At 39.5% G+C, this 22,597-nt stretch overlaps 1 pseudogene; it reads right to left on the bottom strand.

Moving 5' to 3' along the window:
- Positions 1 to 248: 248 nt before the first annotated feature.
- Positions 249 to 21,883, bottom strand: LOC134204122 (uncharacterized; annotated as a pseudogene).
- Between the last annotated feature and the right edge of the window lie 714 nt (positions 21,884 to 22,597).

Here is a 22,597-nt window from a genome sequence, read left to right as displayed (position 1 = left end):
CTGCTATTTTCAAAAAATATGAAGAAAATGAGTTTTTTCATTCGTGCTTTTACAATAAAACCAATGTTACAGATGTGTGCGTGATTTGAGGTTTCTTCGGGAAGACGCGATGTTTGGGAAGTTCAGTCTGATCGTATTCATGTTTGATGTCTATCCTCTTACAACTGAATGAATTCGCAGTTTAGAAAATTGCGTTTTCAGTTACTCTTTCGTGGCTCGTACCAAACCCTTGAAATTATTCCATCAACTCAAAGATGGAGGTAGGGATTCTCGACCTTGATGCTGCTGCTGGAGACGATGTATTCGCTCTCCGTCCGTGATATGGCCGAACCGCGATGGCCCTTGGATTTGTAGCCGACACAGCTGAAGATTGCTGACCTTACTGCTGCTGATGGAGACGATGTTCCTCGCTGTCCGTCCGTTGAATGACGCGGACCGCCGATGGCCCGTTGGTTACCAGCCGTAACGCTGGAAGGATTGCTCGACCTTTGCTGCTGCTGGATGGGAGACGATGTATTCGCCTCGCTGTCCGTCCGTTGAAGACGCGGACCGCCGATGGCCGTGGATTGTAGCCGACCTGGCTGGAGGGGATTTCGACCGCTGCTGCTGATGCTGCTGGAGACGATGTGTTCGCCTCGCTGTCGTCCGTTGAATTGCACGGACCGCCGATGGCCCGTTGGTTTTATAGCCGACTGGCTGGAGGGATTGCTCGACCCTGCTGCAGCTGATGCGTTGCTGGGAGACGATGTGTCTCGCGTCCGTCAGTCCGTTGAAATAACGGTCAGAACGCTTGTCATCACGCTGTTTTGTCACGGTTAGGGACGGAGCATCGGGAGATCTCCGCAATTCATTAGTCGTAATACGCAGGGTGAAACACAGAAGGGAAACTTACCATTTCTTGCATCTGATTATTCTTCAATGGGTTTTATGAAATAGAAGACAAATCGAATTGTATTTAATTTTTTTCTTCACTTCTTGGCCACTACATGTGGTGGTCACTTACTATTGCTGAATACATAGGGAGATAAAATGTATTGGTTTTTAGTGTTTTTAAATAAGTTAATTAGTAATTATATTATCATTTATCGAGCTTCAACTAAGAAGATTAATAATATTGTTTTTGGGTATATTGGTATGACGTTTTTGGTGGTATATTGTTGATCATTCATTGTATATAAAACATGCGCTTGATGAACTTTTATTTTATTTTACTAATAACAGCTTTTAAATTCTAAGTGATGAACCTTATTTAATATTAAAACCCATATTATTCCACTTGGATGAGTGCTTTTTCGTAATTGAATATGATATAAAAATTAGCACAATAAAAGCAATTAAGCTTGGCGTTGAGTGTTTACACCAGAGGCGCGTTTTCGAGACGTGGGTAGGACAAATGAAATTTATCAAACAGGAGAAAAACAGATGACGAATAACTTAGGGTTAATTCCGATTCTAAAAAAATAACTTACTCTCTACTTTATCTTCCACTTCCGGATCTGCTATGTTTAGTCTCAGCGAACAACGCTTTTCATGGGTCTTCTATAAAATTTCGCCGTTTGTTTACGACGACGCTTTTAACAGCCCCAGCGTATTCTGCGCAAATACCAAACTGCAGGCGTTTGGTCATCATCGCGGACAATGGAGCATTTATGATCATCGCGGGTCATGCGCTCTCCTTTACACCGGATGTTCTTGCATTTCTGCCCTGTGCCATCGTGAGAAACAGCTTAGATCGATTCAGCTTTTCATTGATTCCATTTCACAACTCATGCTAATTCCGCAACCGATGATCCGTACGTCGACAAACTGACACGGCGTTCTTGGATTCCGGTTTCTTTGAAGAGTCCTCAGCGTGTTGCAGGTGGCTCTGTATTCTTTCTGCTTTCCTCATCTGGCCTTCAAAGGACGTCGGATGAATTCGTTGCATCAATCACCATCAGTCCTTCACTTGCCGTTGACACCAGTTCGGCCAAGAAATCTGACAAGTTCGAAGATCGCCAACTTGAGGTTAGCCGTAACGTTTGTCATCTGCTGCTGAAAATCAGCTTTTGTCGATGAGGCCGTGGTAATCAGCGTGTTGGTCCATTCCACCGTGTGTTGAAGATGATTTAATCTTCATGGAACAGTCTGGAGATCGAGGGCAGGGAAAAGGATGTCTGCCTTGACCGCATTAATACAAAACTTCAGCTGGTGAAGTATTCGTCAGAAATCCAGGCCTCTTTCGATGTGAGGGCTCGCATCTACCATTGTAGATGATGGATTTCATCTGGAACAGAGACAGAGTGCCTCCTCATACAGGTACGCAGTCAAGTGAAAAAGAACAGCAGGAACCTGGGGAACGCTGCGTTGCGGATCAAAATAGCTCCGCCAGATGAACTCGGAATATCCTTGACGACAGATGTTTTGATTTTCACTAGTAAGCGGAAAGTTGTCCCTGAAGCTTGTACATAAACCATGATCAGAATTGTTGCGAAGCTTTTCGACGTCTACGGGCCATGGCGGTATTTGGACACACTGCATTCCGACTGAGGATGTTTAACCGGTCAGTTGATGAACGGTTGATCTACGGCGAAAACCAATATTTCCTCGAGCAAGATGTATTTTGTTCGGCAGATTCAGTACTGGCTGAAAATCGCTTTCTATTGCGATAACGCAGAGAAGGCTGATGGGTCGATAAGCTTTGGGAGGTTCAGTTTTTGGTTCGGATTGTTTGGCATTTCTGGGTGGAGGAAAGTATCTAGTCATGATTTGAAAATCATTGGCAAGATGTTCGAACGAGTTCACTCATTGGAGCCAAGTTAAATGTCCAAATTGAGGCCTTCATATTTTGGAGGTCTTGACATAGTTCGAAAGTTCGTCAGCTTTATCGCCAACTCCTAGAAGTCGTTGAAGTTGATATCATTTGTTTGCATGTTGCTGATAGCAGCTTCATGAGACTATTGTTTGTCCAGATTGGTGGAAACTAACGAAGTGCCGGCCTATCTCAGTAGCCAACAGATCTATAAAGCGATCCAGAGTCCATTGCTGTCTAGGATCAAATTGGAATGAGGTTGTTTTGAATTCAGTTTCAGAACGGCTTACTTTGGGGAGAGCGCTGATGCTTTGGAAAATCATTATTTCTGAGCAACATTCCTGGACTTGATTATTGGTCAAGTTGTCAATCTCTTGATGACAGATTGGTGCTTGAATTGCCTTCGTTGCAATCCGCAGACGGATCAAATCTTTGAGAGGTAACAATTTGCTCTGCTCCTGACGACTACTGGTAGGTTGCGTCGCGCAAAATCGCCTCCTCGATGGAAAGTGTTTCAGGTCAATATCCTCGCTGTTGCCTCCGTCGATGCATTCATTAATATCGCCGGCGATGATATACCGTCCATGCCGTCAGGTTGTTTAGTGATTCTTGTTTGGCGGCCACCCGTATTTGCTCTCGGTAGCGCGATTGCTTTTGAGGCTGTTGGTCCTAGGGCCGTTTGGTGCCTCAACTTATGGTCATTTCAAACTGAAAACTTGTGCAATCGCAATCGATGTTTCGTCGTAGGCGATGGCACTTAAAGTCAGGAATGTGACGTTCATCAGGCTTCAGGTGTGTCTCGAAATGTTGCGCTGTCCGTTGTTGAAGTCATTGACTCAACTCAGGGTTTTTTAAGACAACAACGTTCCAGAGGGATTTTGATGGAATCTTCAGGGCCCTATTTAGTCAGAAAATTCATGATTACCGAGGCGGTTTGATTTCCTGTTCCTTCGTTGCAGCTTCGCAGCCGGGCGGAACAGATTCAAGCTCTGTGTTTCTCCGACAGTAGGTTTCAGCTGCTGCAGGAGAATCAAGTCCCACATTCCCAGGCGGAGCGGATTTCGCAACGGCGGAGAAATGGCGTTCTGGAGGCGTTGCTGCACAGATGAGGGCGCCGGTGGACGGCGTCCTCTGCTGGTTTGTCTGGAGTGGTGGAAGGTTCGGCACGTTGTATCATGAAGGCTGTTGAGTGAAGTTTGATGTTTTGCTAAAACTGGAACACTGGTTATATGCATACTTCATACAGAGGCGACGTTATAGAATAATTTGAGTGGCGACGAGAATGGCTCGTGGATTGAACTGAAACTAGTTTTAAGTTATTTCATAGATAATAGGTTCATGATTAATAATAAATTTCAGCTTTGGGGCTGTGGAAATGGACACTGCTGTCAAAACTGCTTTCTCGAGCCAGAAAAAATCCGTCGCAACAGAGGCGGGAACTGCTTGTCGTTCAACGACGGTCTCTCGTCTCTCTGCTGGTTCTGCTCGAGGCTTTTTGCGGATGGCGTAAACCCGCACGCTTACAGGCTCGTTGCACCCTTGTGATTCACCGCTTGGCACTTACTTCGGGAGCTTCTCCATCGTTGACACGATGTTTGGTCGCTCAGCACCTTACGGGGCTTTGCGTACGATTTCTAATTGGTGGAATGATTAAACTGCGCATCAGTTTCTCCATTGTGGAAGTTTACCTTCGAAGTTCCTCCATCATGCATGGAATATAACGCATCTGGGTGGTTGTTTCTCGAACTCCGCTGATGGAAAGTGCCAGATTGCTGAATTGTTGACAATTGCACTGGTATTCCAGAGCCCAGAATCCAACCTTCAGGGCTTGCGGAAAATCGGTAGTAAAACCTCACTTTTGCCACAAGATGCACACGACATCCTGATATGCTGGTACAGATATCTTCGTGCCGACTGCAGAGCTTGAACAGAGGTAGAATCTGTTTCGCAAGCTCAGTGAAGTAAGGCGACATCCTTCGAAGAGGTGAAGTGGGTGGAATCTTACTTTGGTGTTACTTGCTGGTCCGACAAGACAGCATACTTTTTGTTTGTAGCAGTCTAGAGAATGGTTTGAGAGCGAAGATTACAGGTAAATAATCATTGATTCCTTCTGATTGTAATTCACAAATCATATTTAGGTACATACTTTATACTGCTTGCACTTTCGTGTTATTTTCAAATTTATTACTTTAGCAAAAATGCTTTTGATCAATGAGCCTCTTATTCCATTCGTTTTTCTTTTCTATTCTTTAGCGTCGAACCAACTAATATTCAAATCGTTCTCACATATATATTTTTTCGCTATCAAGCATCAATATGCGTTCTTCGAGCATAAAAAAACTCTCAGTTCGAACACTGCTTCATCGAAAACATATCCATTACATACTATTTTCCTATTTCACTCTCCTTTGCGATATAATATTGCGACATTCAAATCATATTGTGTAAATTGAAGAGTGTTTTAAATTTCATTGATTCATATTGAAACTTCCGCTTATCATAGAGATGTATTTGATAATGATACAATGCATTTTGCGTAATAAAAGCGTCTATTTTTGGTATCTATACCAGATAACGTGTGTTTGTTTAACGTAAAACTAGATAACAAATTAAGTATAATTGGTTGAGATTTTGCAGGTTTAGGTACAGTTTCGATAATGTAGTGATAGACGAAAATAAAAATCTAGGAATACATGACATACATAATTTATATTCGATGATAATAAGCTGCGTATAATATTTAAATTCGTCTTATGCTAAATACTTTCTTACGTATATGATGATAAGGAGAACATGGGTTCTTTGATTAGATTAATCTTGTACTGCGAATATTGTCAATGGAATTTAAACAAACTGTAGGGTTATTGCGCTATCAACATTGTTAATCAAAATCATAATATAAATATGCTGATGCAATTTTACTCTTAAAACATCAGTCTAATGCAAATCCCTTAAAAAAAATTTAGTGCATGATTGAAAACAAGGCCAAAATTGACGATTGGTGTAGAACTTATAGTACAAGCAAAAGAATACAAATGTGACCGCGCCAATAATGGAAATATAAAGGCAAATGATGCTAAACTACAATAATTAGAATCACTGAGACTCGTCGTCATCCATTTTATTACTCTGGCATGCCTGGATCAGGAGCTAAGATCGCTGATCCGATTCCATCTTCCTGCGGTGAGTGGGCGTTAGGAGGATCTGCGTGTTCGGCCACTAAGAGTAAGCACATGCACCGTTGAGTGGGGATTAGGTGAGTATGCTCTCGGCAAATAGCACGACGGCTGGAAAGTTGAAGATAAAAGAAATACATATTAATCGAAGAAAAAGCAGGCAAAGGATAATTTTAAACTAGGCCTCGAGTAGACGATGGGACTTATATAAACGTAACGTATTTACATTTAACTTTAGATTTATGGCTTTAATTATAGGTGTATTTAGAAACAACTACTTCATCTTAGAATAATTAAATTTGTTTATTCAAAACTTCGGAAATAAAGTAATAATTAAATAGGAATTGAATTCATATTTGGCTCCGATATTCATCATCAAAAACAAAGCAATGGAAAGCAATTTGATTTGTTTCTTTGTGGTTTAGCTTCAGCAGCATGTTGGTAAACAGAAGCGACGAAATTGTACTGTATTTCTTTGTTTCGCGATGAGATGAATATATGTTCAGTGAGATGGAGATCAGACAGTTCCCCTACATAATCAGAACTGATTTGTTTTAACTATTCGATCATTTACTCAAGCAAATTTAATTAAATTAAAGTTCAAATATTCCAATAATAATTTTTAGACAGGAGAGCCCATATGGCATAATGCGTTTAGCATAATGCCATTTGGTATAACAATTAGATGTCTAAAGGCTATTTGGCATAACGACCATTTGGCATAATTTGTTGGTCCTCAAGGTCGACCTTTAACGACGTTTGGCATAATGACCATTTTAACAATCCTCGAAAAATGTATTAAATACAACGGCCGTTTAGGAAAACTACCATTTGGCACAAAAGAGATTAATCGTAGGAGTATATCAACATTGTTGTTTGCAAAGCGAAGTCGCAAACGTAAACATTGACTTCTTCTGCTGATTTTGAGAAAAGAAATTAAAGACTTGGCGATATTTTCCCTTCCGTTTTATAGAAGGCAGAGCGCCACCAGTTCAAGTGGTTTTGGCTGGGGCGGTCCCAGTTGTTGAAAATTTGAGGAAGACATTGTTTACGTTTGCGGTGGCATTTGCAGGAAACAAAAGATGACTCCTTCTTTAAGTACGCATTTGACTGGAGTGACAAAGAGGGTGTGATCTTCTTTAAAAAGTACGCTCGTCCGGAATAAAGCAAAAAGTAATGTACTTTTTAAAGTACGCATGAGCAGGCTTGGTAGTCATGGCTGACTGCTTCTGCCTCCATGCCAGGAGGTCGTGGTTCAATCCAGGTCCGTTCCATCTCCCTACTTTGTATCTTTCATATTTCTCATGTTCTTAATCGCTAGAACTGAAATGACTTCCATACGTTTCATCTCATTCTATACCTTCAACGGAATATTCTAACAGTAATCTGCTAGTGGAAATGAACGCTATAAAGCGCGTTTCGAAACATCAATTAGAAATTCCATTAGTTGTTTTCTATCTATCACATTGCGCGCTCGTTAACCAAGACGGACCTCTGCCTCTCGAACCTAACCAAAAATCTATTCCGCATGAAGTCGTGGCAGGTAGCAGATATATTCGACTTGCAGTGGGCGAGTGATTGCATCATCTTTCCTCCCTTCTACATTGACTTGCATTCTGACGTGGCAACGCCAGTGTGACCTAACAAATGAGGATCCAGTACTTGTACATTGAAGTGTGAGCTAGTCCCAAGCAAACATCTGTTGGTTCCCTAATACCAAGAACAGCTGATCTGGTCATAATGGAGTACAACTACAGTCAATCAGCTCAAGCTCAACAAGCATTTTTTAAAGTACGCATTTGCCGGGATGAAGCAAAAGAGTAGATGCTCCTTCTTTGAAAGTACAGATTTCCCGGTGTAAAAGTAGGTAAACCTCTTTAAAAGTGCATTCGACCGAATGAAAGCAAAAGTGAATGACTCATTTTTTAAAAGTACGCATTTACCGAAATAAGGCAGAAGAGTAAATAGTTTATTTTTAAAAGTCACGCTTGCCGGGATGAAGCAAGAGTGGATTACTCCTTTTAAAAGTACGCATTTGAGGAATACACGGTTGAATGACTTTACCCATTAATGGTACTATGTTATTGCCACCGTGAAAAATTCTTTTTTCTTGAAAAGCACAGTTGATATTATTTCATCTGGAATATCAACTTCTATAAATACCGATAATAATAGGAAATCTAATAATAAAAGCAAAGGGATAGACTCTCCCTTGAGTAGCATTTACCCGAAATAAGGCAGAAAGAGTAAATGATTCATTTTTAAAAAGCTTGTCCGGGATGAAGCAAGAGTAGATGACTCCTTCTTTAAAAGTACGCATTTGACCGGAATAAGGCAAAAGGGTAGATGCTCTTTCCTTAAAAGTATGCATTTACGAAATAAAGGCAGAAGAGTAAATGTTTCATTTTTAAAGTACGCATATCTGGATGAAGCAAGAATAGATGACTCCTTCTTTAAAGTACACATTTTGAATGAAGCCAAAGTGGATGACTCCTCTTTAAATACTATTTACCGAATAAGGCAAAAAATATGACTTTAATTTTCACACACTTTCTCCAACATTGCTCACAACATCCGTAAACAAAAAAAATACTGCGGCGCGCTTTGTATTTCAGAACAAAAGATCATGGGAAAAGTACACGATCGAACATTTCAACAGTGAAAATGCCAAGGCATTATTTGGTCTACTCTGCTCCAGCTCTTTATATACAAATGGATTGTAAACCAAAGCCACGAAGCAACTCAAAGCAGAATCAGAAGCAGCACGAACCACGGAACATATGCCACATTCATTAGTCAAAGTTTGACCCTAGGACAACTCTTTATAACATATATCAGATTGAGTGTACTTCTGTAGTTTTATCCGAGACATTTTTTAATCCCATTTTCGGTTCACACGTTAAGAGAAAATCCACTCCTTAAAATACGCATATGCCCAGAATAACGCAATAATACAGATGTAAATTGAGCTCTTCATAGTGTATTATAATTCTTAATTTTATCCAAATGGTCATTATCCCAATTGTCATTCAAATGACAGAAATCATTATGACAATTTTCTTATTATGCCAAACGGTCGTTACTACCAAAACGACTTACTTAATACATTGTACATTTAGGAGTACAACTTCAACTAGAAATATTAAATGCTGATGTTCTCGCAACGCTTTTCAGTGCAGGACAAATATAGGTGAAAAATGTCAGCCATCCGAAACGCCTGAATACATTAGCTAGGTGATTATAAGTGTTTATACTAAATAATTTCAGCACACCTGAAAACAAAATAAACATTAGTTTTCGTTATTTAATTGCAGATTTTTTTCTAGTGATTCGATTATCGGAGTAAAAAATCGATACTCGGATAATCAGTCAACCTGTATTGGTAACAATAATTTCAATTCTGCGAAATGGTTTACCGTCAATAATACAAAACCAATGGACCACGAGCACGTATTCTGGACGTTACCGAGTTCCAACCTTGTACTGGAATCTTATCGCAGAAACGGACATGGATGGATAAGTGGTCGTAACCCTAAAACAAATGTCGGTGCGCAATGGGACCTTTTCAATGCATGTCTTTTACTTCTCCATCTACTGATATGCTGATATGCAGATGACATCAGCGTCTCTTCAGTACAGAGACACGTATACATGATGTAATCCAGGATGTAATGTGAAATATTCGTCATTTTGGTGATATTGACGCGCAAAATTGAATTTACAAAAACCGTTTCAATTAATGTTGTTTATTGCGAAGAAATAATTGATATTCAATGGCTTCTAGGTACCATCATCGCGAATTCAATGCGATTGATGGCGAGGTTGAATCTGAATCTGTAGTTATGATAAGAGCTGCGTACATACTAATAAATGGTTCATTGGTATCTTAACATTGGATATTAATTACCAATTATTACCATCTATACATACCTTTGACTGATGCGACTGAGTAAGTGCTGCGCGATATTGTCTATCGTCCTGAAGGCACTGCACAATGGCGGTGTAAGATCCGCAACTAGAGCTCTTGCTCCAACTGGTGCACCGACCTTTGGCTTAGGAATGAACGGGTCCTTGAGGAACTTTCGGAGGATTTCACTTTTGCAACCACTTCGTGTGAAATGCGTTCCATTATTCCGCTTCGGCAGAGATCCATCCCAGCAGGGTGTCGATCTTGGAGAATGGTAAATTTTTTGTCCAGTTCGATTTCCGTTACTCTTCTCGTCAACGTTGGTTCTGGGTCGATGTGCTCCACAAGACGTTTTTCAACTAACCTTAAGCGGTGAGAAAAGGCCGATCTTCTAGGAAGATTTTATCTAAGTTCCATAATGAAGAATCAATCGACGAGTTTGTATTGCAGTAAGCTCGGTACCCATTGTTTGCCATGCTTTAAGCACACAGCGGGATAGAGCAGATTACATGATCTGCTTCGAAAATAGTACCGTTTCGCATTCTATTTGAACGTTCGACGTGCAATGCTTGAAGCTATCATAACTTATCACTAGTGGTGGGTTGTCGCCGATCAGCACTTCTCACTGTTTTGTCGGAATCATCCGAGTCGATGTCATCTTCATCCTCTTCTGGGATGTCTGAACATATTATTGCCTGAAGAAACCCGGCCTTTTCGTTTCCAGTGGATTGTTCGTACTGGACACGAAAGGATATACTGTTTCTTTGGGGATTGTATCATACGCTTCAGAATGAGAGCTGACCAGAAGGCAACCAATGTTTCCTCCTTGTAGCTCAATCCAATTCAGTAAGTCAATTTCATCCATACGACAGCCGGTGATGCACGTTTCCGCTTTAGAAGCATTCAAATATCAATTTCTTAAGATGTTTATCTTTGTAGTCGTCAACATTATTTAAACTAATTCATTTCTATGCTCCCCAACACTGTGAATATCCGGGGAGGAAGATGCTGACAAAATGTACCATCGTCGAGAAAGCAAACGTAAACTTGTGAATTTCTTGGGACCTGAAAAGGCAGCTTGTTTGCCGTCCTCAGTAGTAGACCACTTTGTGCTTTCGAATATTGATGATACTGATAAGATGTGCTGCATTGCAAGTTCAAACGATGTTACAAGAACGCCATGACCAATTTACACTCCACCTGCAAATAAAATTTTAAAACGATTATAATTCTGAGTCACCGATACTTTTGCAATATGTGTGTTTGCCAATTTTAATCTTATCAACAGCCTAAAACAATTAATCGATACCGTTCCATGCAATAAGTTCTCTCCTTACAAGGCACCAATTGTGCAAAAAATTCTCGTCACAATCTCTCCCTCTACGCATCTCTCCCTAGCATCAGATCCACTATGTCGATTTCCTTCCTGTGACATATCAATGCCATGATCCTTCCGCCAACCGCCTCGCGCTTCCAAAATAGCAAAATCTGAACATCCATTTTAATCAAAATGATTCGCCGAGGATAATTAGCCATACGCCGATTATGATAACTTGTATTTTCTCCCTGTTGCTGCCGCTGCTGCAGCAGGATCCGACGAAGGAACGATGATGCACTCGTCGCCGTAGATTTTCCATTTTCATCACTACTCATCCGGGTTGGTGCTGCCAGCACGCCTGCTACGGACCCAAAACGTAGGGCGATGTAACCAACCGCGATCAGAACACAACCGATTTCCAAGGTCTTCCGGGTCAAACAGACTAAAGCAGACACTGCAATTTTTCAATTTTCACCACTTTTCTTGCGCACCAATCGCAAGAAAACGGAAAAACTCCTCGTGTTGAGTTGCTTGAGCACGGATTGAAAATAATAAAATTGACGTTTTGACGATTTTGCAATGATGCCGTGTTTCATTGCTGTTTACTGTTCGTTTCCAAAATAGATAATAAACTATAAGTGAGATTGTCGCTGTCGTCACTGGCGAAACATCTTTGCTGGCGAGGATATGGCACTAAATGTCAACGAAGGAAAAATCAGAACGTTTTGACGATATTACCAACATGTTTGGGAGACATAAACATTCTTTCCTCTAGGTTCAACGTCTGAAACACAATACAGACAAATTTACAACGACTTATCGCTGAACACAAAGATTCAAACAACTGTTGCCAGTCTGATGAGCTCTCCCACATGACACACACCAATGGGTAGGTGAAGGTTTCCTACCTGATGGTGTTGGTTTGCGTGGGCTTTATCAAATCAACTCAACATTCAAAGGGCGAGACTTTTTAGCAAACAGAGCTCATCTGGTAGAAACATTTGTGCTCGCCTACCAATCCAACACCATTAAATGAAGAGGATCCGATGCACCATCAGTGGTGGATTGCGTGAATTGTAAAGCTTCAAATTAACCCACCAAAAGCAATTTGGAATGTTGAAGAGCCCCGATGGACTTGAGAACATCATTTATCAGTCGCGAGCATTTTAATCTCCCGCGCAGCTTTCATTTAGTTTCGTCACTCGTTTCCGTATCGGACATTTCTCAATTTGTTGTTGTATTCCGTACCTGTTTGACAGTTGACAGTTCATCAAATAGCGCGCTCTTATCGCGCTACCAAATTTGTCACCTGTCAGTAGCGCTGGTTATAGCAGCGCGTTTAGTAGCGACCTAAGTGTCAAATAATGATACTGCGCTGCCAAACACCTAAACTCACCACCGGTAATCTTGCTCTTAGATGGACAGCAGAACAAAGGAACCAGGCGACAATCTTTATCTATAAGGAATCCCCGATGTATCAAATACGTGTCTAGTATGGGAGGCAGTACATTATTTTATTTATACTTGTTCTCGCACCGTTGTTTCTATCAGGGTTGATTGAATTACGATATGCTTCGCACCGGTGGTGAATATCGTTGCTATTAGAGCAAACACGAAATAAATAAAATCAGGAAAAAATTATTTTCAAATCTTAAGAACGCGCTCCTACTTTTGTAATATAAATATGTGCGTAATGCATTTTGTGATTATCAGATTAGCTAGACCATCCATATTGGCGCTAGCATAATACAATAAATTAGTGAGGTGGATATCTAGGATCTATAAGACTAGAAAGATTTTGTCTTCTACGTGTTGTTCAGCGTAGCTTAACATTATGATGGAGACTAGTTTAGTTTGAAATTATATACTATGGCGGCCTAATGTATGGAAATAACCTTTAGGTTAAATTTTCTAAATCCGTTAGAGTTAGAAGTGGCCATCTTCTACAAATTATCGAATTATCTGTTAGGATAGGTTTTAGTAAGATTTAAAGGGTAGTCAAAACCAGAAGATTAGTTTGAAACCCAATCTCATTGGCTGCTCGAGGTTGAGTTGAATCGGTCCAATGAGACACTGAAGATGGTCTTACTGTAGTATCTGTCAAAAGGTACAACCAAGTGGTGGAATTAAATGAATTATACGAACTCGTCTTATGGCAAGTTACTTTGAATACGGCAATATTCTGAAATTTCAGATTTTGAGATATTTAACCTATCAGTTTATTTCTTTATACACTAGGGCCGCTAAGCGTGTGTTTAAAACTAAACGCTTGCATTCATGACGGTTTTCCGAACAACTTTTGGAATCGGCAATATTCTAAAATTTCAGTTTTCGAAATATCTAACCTAGAGGTTATTTCTTACACTAGCCCCACCAAGCGGTTATATCTTAATCTAAACCTGCGTTGATGATCCATGGTTTGACCACCCAAACAACTTGAGAGGCGCAATATTCTAAAATTACATATTTGAGATACTGACATTTCAGGTTGTTTCAATACACTAGCACCGCCAAGCGGTTGTTATCTTCAAACGCTTTCCGTCTGATGGTTTTAATCATCCGAACAATTTTGTAAAGACGTAATTTATTATTTCAACTATCATATCAACCTAGGTTATTTCTAAATTCACTAGCGCCGCCAAGCAGTTTGTATTCAAATTAAACTTGTTTTCGTCGTGATGGTTTATGACCACCCGAACAACTTTGCAAAGAAGACGCCAATATTCTAAAATTCCAGATTTTCGAGATATCTAACCTATCAGGTTAGCTACATACTTACCGCTAATCAGTTGAAAATCAAGACATTCCATCCATGGCAATTTTCACAGACAGCAGATTTTTATATATGGGTTACTTATATTTCAATGTGATATTTGGCAACGGTTGGAGCAGGTCCTCCAAATTGCCAACTCGTATTCTTGAAGGTTGCGTTTACATTTCCAAACCCGTTTCCAACGACCGGTGCGAGTTCGCGTCATATTAGAGGTTGCTATTTGGCTATTTACGCGTGGGGATCGTCTAACAAAAATATCTTTTACTTAACCACGAGCGTCTTTTTTTCCACGATTCTTCTTCTTATCGGACGGAAAGTGACATCCGCACACTTAATCACAATTTTTTCTCAGAAGATAAATTAAGAACTGGTAAAGTTGATTTTCACTGATATCCAACATGTGACGTTTATTCAAATTACTGAAACTCGGCAGTCAAATTTGCAGTACACTGTAAACCTAATACTCTTTGAGTAAACGAACACTTTTACGATATGGAACTATCAAAATAATGGTATTGTTTTTTCCTAAAATAGCATTTGTCCATTTCATTTGCCTGTTTTACCCATTGGTGGGTGAAAACAAGTTAAATTAAATCACTCGGCGGAGGAATGGTAAAAGTTTTGTTTTTACTATTTATATTAATATATTAAATGATCAACAATAATTGATTTTTTTGGTTCACTAACGCCTTTCTCTCAGTATGTCTAGGGGATCCTATAATGGGAGATACAAGCAAGCCATTGTAGTAATCGAGCATTGAGAACTGTCAAAACGTGAGCCAATAACGTTGTTTATTTTCAATTGAGACGAGGTTGAGAGGTATTGAGATAGATTTTAAGAAAGTTTCATCAGATAATAATTTGTTTACTTTCGGAATGAAGTAATATAGTTTTTGTATTGTTTTTCGCCTGTTTGTATTGCACTTTTATTTTAGTGATAAAGCTTATTTAACACTGATTAGTGGACAACAAACATAATCCATTGATATCAAATGTAAGTGTATACAAGCTTCAACATTTGCGCGCAGGTCTGGAAGCGTTTCCTTCAAAAGCTAACGTTGCTAAATCGTCTGGAAAATTTGCATATCTCTCTTATAGGATCTAGTATATCCAAGAAACAAACAAAAGTTCGTTTACGCGGAAACCAACTTGTGCAACATAGCGCTATGAAATGCTCCATCCTCAGTCAACATTTACTGCCATGCATCATGCCCGTCGTCCGATGGTACCGAATCAGGCGGTCTTGCGGTGTGATTCCTCCGTCAACAGCTTCGTATTCAAATTTAGGAGGAGGAATTGAAAGGGTAAATTGGATACTTTCAAATAAAGCTTTCTGGTCTAACTGGTTTTTACCATGCACTCAAATAACTTCGGATTGTGCTGACCACTGTATGGAAAGCCATCGATTGCAGTGCAAGTTGAATTCTGAGGCTGCTGCTGAAAGTACTTCCATTCTGATAGATCCGGCATAGTAAGTTCGGTTGGATTTATCTCGACGAGAACTAAATACAATCTGGAACGTGATTCGGCAAAGCACAAAAAGTCCATCGACTCTGTATTTTCACTATTGATAAATTATAAATAAGAAAACTTTCCATAGCCCATATAAATGCGCTTGCTTAAAATATTATAGTAATTATTTAATTATTATATTTTTTATATTGCCATCAAGAGTAAAAAATACTCATTTCTGGGGATTCAATGTTTTGCATAATGAGTAAAAGTACTCCTGAATCGACGTAACTACTCATTATTGGTAAACTGTTTACTCTTTTAATAGATTGAACTATTAACTTCATAATGGTACTTTTTCCATTAAAGAGTACTAGGTGGTAGTCATCGTAGTTCGTAATTCACTGAGTTTCGGTAAACCCATCTGTCATCGTGAAACCTCTCCGTTTCTGTCTGCTGTTTGAGAAGCAAAGAATTGGGAATTCTCTCTCTAATTTTTGGGTGACATTTGATCTCATTAATCCATTCCTCTCGGGCATGATTACTTCAACATTGATAGTAATATGTGCTATTATTTGGCTTCGTTTTTAAAACCAAAAAACAAGATCGATGGTAACCGCTTTGCCCGCGAGCTAAATTAAATAGGTTTAACATCATTGGAAAAATCGAAAACAATTCAAGAAAGAACCATTGAGCAAGACCCATGTTTCCATCCTCAACGTGACAAGATTAGATTCCTACACAGGACATGGTTTGTATTTGATGTTACATAATAAAAGTTTCGATATTGTACCAAAAACTGGAATAGAAATCCTATTCTTTTGGGTGGGCAACTATTTGCAATACCATTTTAATTTTGTTTAGCAATATGCGAAAAATACGACACGAAATACATTTCTTTTATATTAATTGATGCTTTTATTATTTGTTTGACTATCTGAAAAAAATAAAACAATTATTTACTGAATTTCAGCAGCATTTTACGACCCACTCAGCGATGCATTACCAAGACGGCGCGATAAATTTTGACAGCTGGTATCAACGAACATTTTACGACCAATCGAGTGGTTTGAACTTTCCCGAGAATTTTACCGAGATATCGAGCTGTTGGATTCTCGAGCAATTTTTGCACCGACCTCGGCGAAAAAAATTAAGTACTTGCAGGCCCGATGAATGGTCCAATCACCGAGTTCATCATTGACGTTTGGGGTGTGCTGTTTACTAGGAATGAATACTTTTTATTCATTGGTTTATTCAACCACTTCGGAAAGGTCTTCTAAGAAATCTCCGTGATATCTCTGAGACAAAAAATTAGCTCCTTAGATATTTTTGTGATTTCTAGAACCTTCAGACTCAAATCCGCCTCAATGCAACAACCGTTTAACCGGTGTCTACCTCAAATTTAGACGAGTAGACTTGGGAACCGATAGGGGATATTGACAGGAGTGTACTGAAATATTACTCGATATCTTAGACTCGAATACCACAGGTCTTCTAGACTTCTCTAGATGATGGGTACCATGTTGCTTCTTCTTTTCTTTTCTCTGTTGATATTTACATAAATTTCGAGAACACACCTTTTAGGAAGATAAAAACATCTGCTTATTTTTGTAAGGGTGATATATAACAAAATATAAATTGGGGACAACTAACTACGGTACATAGGGTAATCGGATAAAAATCCTGGACATGTGCATCATACAGAATGTCATTTTGGTAATGGGCTATCACGCAGGGCACAGTCAACGGTCCTATCTCGGAGAATCGTTCCTTTCTCTCAACGACGCTTAGGTGTACCCACGGTATGCGGGTCATGGTGATACCGCCTGGAGTCAAGCTGAGGCCTTGGATGATAAGTCTTGTTGTCCTGCCGATGGGTTGCTCTCCATTCTTGTCGCAGGTCGATCCTACCGAGTGTGGCATCGGTGTTGATGAGCTGGTATTTTTCTCCCAAGGTTGCGGCAGATATTCAGACGTGCGTGTCTGAAATGCGAACGCTGCTACGTTTTGAGGGCAAAGTGGTTGAACAACTCAGTTGAAATCGATTGCTGCAAAAGTTGAACATGTTCCAACTTTCTTTTCGTTCAAGTGATGAATTAAATTGTTTTACATTTCAGTTCGCGTTCGATTAAGCGACTTGCTCAATTCACCTTGTCTAAACGTGGCATTAGGCTTCGGTCGATATGTAAACTATACCAGTGGTTAAATGCAAGATTTGGCCGATGTCCACTGCACTGATCGCCGCCCACGAATCTCGCATCTGTTTTCACAGGTGGTATTTTCGCTCGAATTTTCGGCAATTGCCGTAACGGATGGGAGGGTCAGTGTCTGCGGCGCGTGCGATGCGAATGATGAGTAAAAGATGGCGCGGCGCGTACTGCATTTGAACCGTTTCGGCAGTGCGGTAGAATACACACATTGTAAATAGCCGAAATCCTATTATACGGGCCCAAATCTTTCGAGTAGATTCACTGTTCTTCTAGATTTCTTCCATGCAGGTTAATTTTTGATGAACAGGCACACCTAGGTCTCATAAATGAATCGTTACTTCGATTAATCAGTTAATCGTTGTGATAATCGATTATTGAAATCGATTACTACTACGATTAACCGATTCAATAATCGACAGAATCAGGAAACAATCGATTGGTTACTAATCGATTAATCGGATTTTACGATCATCTGCGCACCACTCAAACGTCATTGTGTTTATTCGATGCATAGACTGTACGGGAGTTCATCATCACTCACCCGATGGCTTTTGACATTTGAGCGTAATTCGCGCCACTCAAACTCCGCAATTTCTTGGGGGAGTTCATTTTGCGTTAGTCTATTGTTATATAGCGTGAACTCAGGAGCATTTAAATACAGTTCACCGGATGCTTTATCGAGTTCATTTTATGAAAGCATTGCCGCATCGAATGGCAGGTTCCATATCAATTCACTCTGTGTGTCTTATTCACCTTGTTTCTTCTTACTCGAAAATCTCGCGTGAAGATATATATAGAGCACTGCATGGAAAATCTCTTTCTCTTTCGTTCTTCTGAAATTTTGACGTTTACTGGCTGTAGTGATGAGATCTCAGATGGAATGAAGAATAAAATGCTTCAATAATTTATCAGTGCACTTGGTTATCATCACATCAATTGATGACAAATGAACTCCGACTACTACAAAGATTCCTTTCGTCATCTGATGCGTTTTGCGTAGGTGAGAGGAAAACGAAATAAAACTGCTGTCGTTAGGCAATACCTGCGAATGAGGAAGAAGGAAGAAAAATGATGCCTGCAATAGTTTCGAGCAGGATTGAGCTGAGCAAAGTGCGAACGTACGATTGATGTTCTGCAGAAGAGAGAGACCTGTCGGCTGCTCGTCGAACGTTGAGACTGAAGTTCTCACCAGGAACTTCTGTGTCATTCTATTGGCGATTTTCAAAGGCGATAGGACGTATTTTTGTCGTCGGTTTGTTGGCTGGCAGCGCAAGTTTTAGTTTCGCTGGTGGCGTCCACGACACTGGCCTCGTTGTTTCTAATTTCTTTGAAAGGGAAAAAGCGTGTGAGTGCGGATAGAATCAATTTGGTTGTCAACTGAAGCCAAATTTTCTATTGCCGGAGCCATACTTGAAGATATTTATTTCTTTCTGATCTAATATTGAGAGTATTGTTAATTTTGGAAAAATAAAATAAACTTTGTTTGAGTTTTGATTCTTTGCTAACAAATATTCTCATTATATTTCTAGTGGAAAATAGTGAAATGCAACTAAAGCATTACGAAATACGAGATTCAGCAGCGTCGAAGCATGAATGTATATAAACAATCATAAAGTCATATGAGTCTACGATTTGTGCGCTCTCAGTAGCGTGGAAAGAAATTCGAAGAGCAAATGTTTGACAGCAAGTAACTACAAAATAAGCGCAGAAAAGCGGCTCTATCCGAAGAACAATAGAGGTAATAAACTATGAGGAAGATTGTCGCTGTCGTCACTAGCGAAACATATTTTGTTGCAGGATAGGGCACTAAATGTCAACGAAGGAAAAATCAGAACGTTTACGGTGGGTATAACATGTTTGGGAACGATAACAGGAACCAAGCGACAATCGTCCTCTATAGTTTATTATTGCATCCGAGAAAATATAGAATACTGCGTCCTTGCTGCTTCTCAGGTAATCGCACAGTCACTAAACCTGACAAGATCAATAAAATCTTACCCACCTTATGCACTTGTCATGATAAAACTCTCCTGTACTCAGTGACTCAGTTTACCTCTCACTAAACAATCGAATTACTGCGCTTGTTTGGCAGCAGCTGGTTTTGTTTGAGAGAAATTTTCCTATCTTTTAACCTGTAGCTATCCGCGTCTGCAACCATCGTCGAGGCCTGCGAGATAGCACGCGAAGTCTGAAAATAAAGCGCGACAATACCTCATTCGCAGAACCCACACCAAAAAATTCTTTATATTGAATATTTTGTCCTTTATAAATATAAGCTAACATCTCACACTATAATGGATTGTTTTCGATTCGACATTGATAACAAAATTCAAGAAGCAACGAAGCAAAATAAAATGGCGCCTGAAAAAAGTTCGTTTGTGTTCCTAGCTAAATAAAGCGCTTTCATTTCTAAATTTCATCATAGGTTGAACGTTTTGAAATAAATATATTTAATATCTCTTTCAATTAAATTCCAACATGTTTAGTTTAGTGTATACTTTTCATGTAAAATAAAACAATATTCATATCTGAGTCGCATTTGAAGCTGAGTCATTTCCAGCGATAAAAATCATTCCCCGATGGAAATCAATAAATATTAGCCGGCGAGTACATTTTTTCTATCGTCCGATTTCACATAATTATTGTGTTTTTTTTATGAGTTCCCATAGGTGCGGGGTAGCTTGTTGCTGTTCCGAATGGACAAAATCGTTTCCACCAGCCGCTCTGAACTTCTCGGAACTGCTGGAAGCTTGGTCATCTTTGCTGGAGACTCCCCTCATCGTCCGCCAATAAACAACCTGCTGATATTGATACTCAATGAAAAAGGACTCTGCAGTATGATGTGATATTTTGTTCTGGATGATTGGTTGCGAACTTGGAACAACACGGATTGTTTCCGCCCTTCATTAGACCAGAAACACAAGGTAAAGTGTTACAAATGATTTTAATCGGATAAACATTGACTCAACACCATAGACCAAAAGAAAATAAAGCACCACTTCTTCACACAGTGACAGTGTCATCATGGAACCACAAATCACTAATTGTCATATGTTTTCTTTTGCAGCTATTCACCGATCAACAAATTGTAATCGAAGTTTGGAGCGAAACAGGGACCAGAATCGGGCGGTGCTCAAAGGTCGTTAACGTAAAACTAGGCAAAACAAAGTTTCATATTGTTGTTCGACTACGCACCGAAATCACGGAGTTCTTTTCCATTTTTGATACGATGTTGTTCATCAAGATCGAGATTTAGCGTAACGGAAACAGGTCACAGCTATACAAATCATAATGAGGTTGCCCGAAAAGAAAAAACCTTAGGAGTTGAATGGTGTAAACTGTGCAAAAAACAATAAAATTTGCAGAAACAATAAAAAATATTTGATTGTATTGTAGTTTTTATACTAATAAACAATCTATTATATTTAAACAAAATTACTCATGGACCCGATAATATGACCGCTTTTAATCTGAACACTTTTAATTTGAACCGTTGGTTTTAAACATCGTTCAAATTAAAAATGGTTTAAACGTCATTACACGTGGAGTCTAGAGAAAAGAACCATGCGAAACGGAACGCAGTCAAACAAACCAGCAAAAGAAGGCGCCAGAAACCAGTTTTCTGATACAAATAGAGTAACAAGTTCATTATTAAATGAACCCATTAAATTTAGAGGTACCGTTCAAATTATCGGGTCTACAATAAATATTTTATCTCGACAGAGTATATTGTTCATACATGAATTTAATAGTTTTGTATTTACTGAGATGGGCGCTCGCTCCAGAGCGTTTCAAAATTCGCTTCTACATTGAGCTGATGAGTGGATCTTTTTAAAGAAAGCACTCAAGCTCACTTTTGAAATCGTTGTCTAAACACTGAAATTCCCTCGAGCGTACACTCAGTACGCGCGCTGTTGTATTTTGTACCTTAAACGAAAATACCCGCTCAAACGCACAAGCGAGCTTGTATCAGCATTCAGTCCAGTACCGCGCGTGCTGGTGTTATTTTGCACCTCAAGCACCATCAAGCAAGCGACAGCTCTAGCCAAGCAACAAATAACATTTCTGCTACGGGAGGAAAAACACACAAAAAATAATCTGGCTTGCAAAGCCTGATCTTAACCCTTACCCACATACCGGCACTCGAACGACGACGAATATACAGATGTGCGGTACAGAACGAACCGTACTAAAAGATCCGAAGATCGAACAACTCTGGTTCCCATGTCGTCGTCCATCTCGGAATGCTGTGACATGGTAGCGAGGCTGCGCCACCAACTCTAGTCCGTTGACTGGATTCATCGATCAGTCACGACCGATTCAGCAAACGAACCGTTGGTTCAACAGACTGAACTGGGAGCTGTGTCTTGCACAGAGGGATCTTTTTACGCGCGGTTTTCCACTTGACTATGCTGCTATGTGCACTCAGTTTGTTTGTAGCACCTGCTCTGTATTTTTCACTCTCTTGTTTTATTTCTCGCATTTCAGGAACCAATATAGATGAAAACTCAACTTGTATGAAAATACCAGCACTAATAGAAGGGTTAGACGCGCAAACAAGGCATTGATTTCCAGTATGAAGAGAAAACTATGACACGTGATGGTGCGATACATATCAGGGGCTAGGGACGAATTATTCAAATTAACGATTTGAAAGTTATCAACAAAATACTATGGAATTATGAATGGAAATAGTATGACTTGAGTTTTGTATAGAAATAAATGTGATGGTCTAAATGAACTCCTAGATGAATCAGAAAAAGTAATAAATCTTTTAGTTTAAAATTGTCGATTTTCAATAGATAATATCTCACTAAACTAACATTTTAAAAATTTCAAAGTGAGGTGAGTGAATGATGAATGGATGAATAAATTAATAATGACATAAATTTTTACACTAATTAAAATAATAATATATAATTATATTTTTAATATATATGCACGTCGACCCAGCGATATTACGTAAACTA

The sequence above is a fragment of the Armigeres subalbatus genome, unplaced genomic scaffold (assembly GCF_024139115.2).
Source record: "Armigeres subalbatus isolate Guangzhou_Male unplaced genomic scaffold, GZ_Asu_2 Contig41, whole genome shotgun sequence".
Lineage (NCBI taxonomy): Eukaryota > Metazoa > Arthropoda > Insecta > Diptera > Culicidae > Armigeres > Armigeres subalbatus.
The sequence above is the reverse complement of the archived record's forward strand: the minus strand, read 5'-3'. Positions and strand labels throughout refer to the sequence as shown.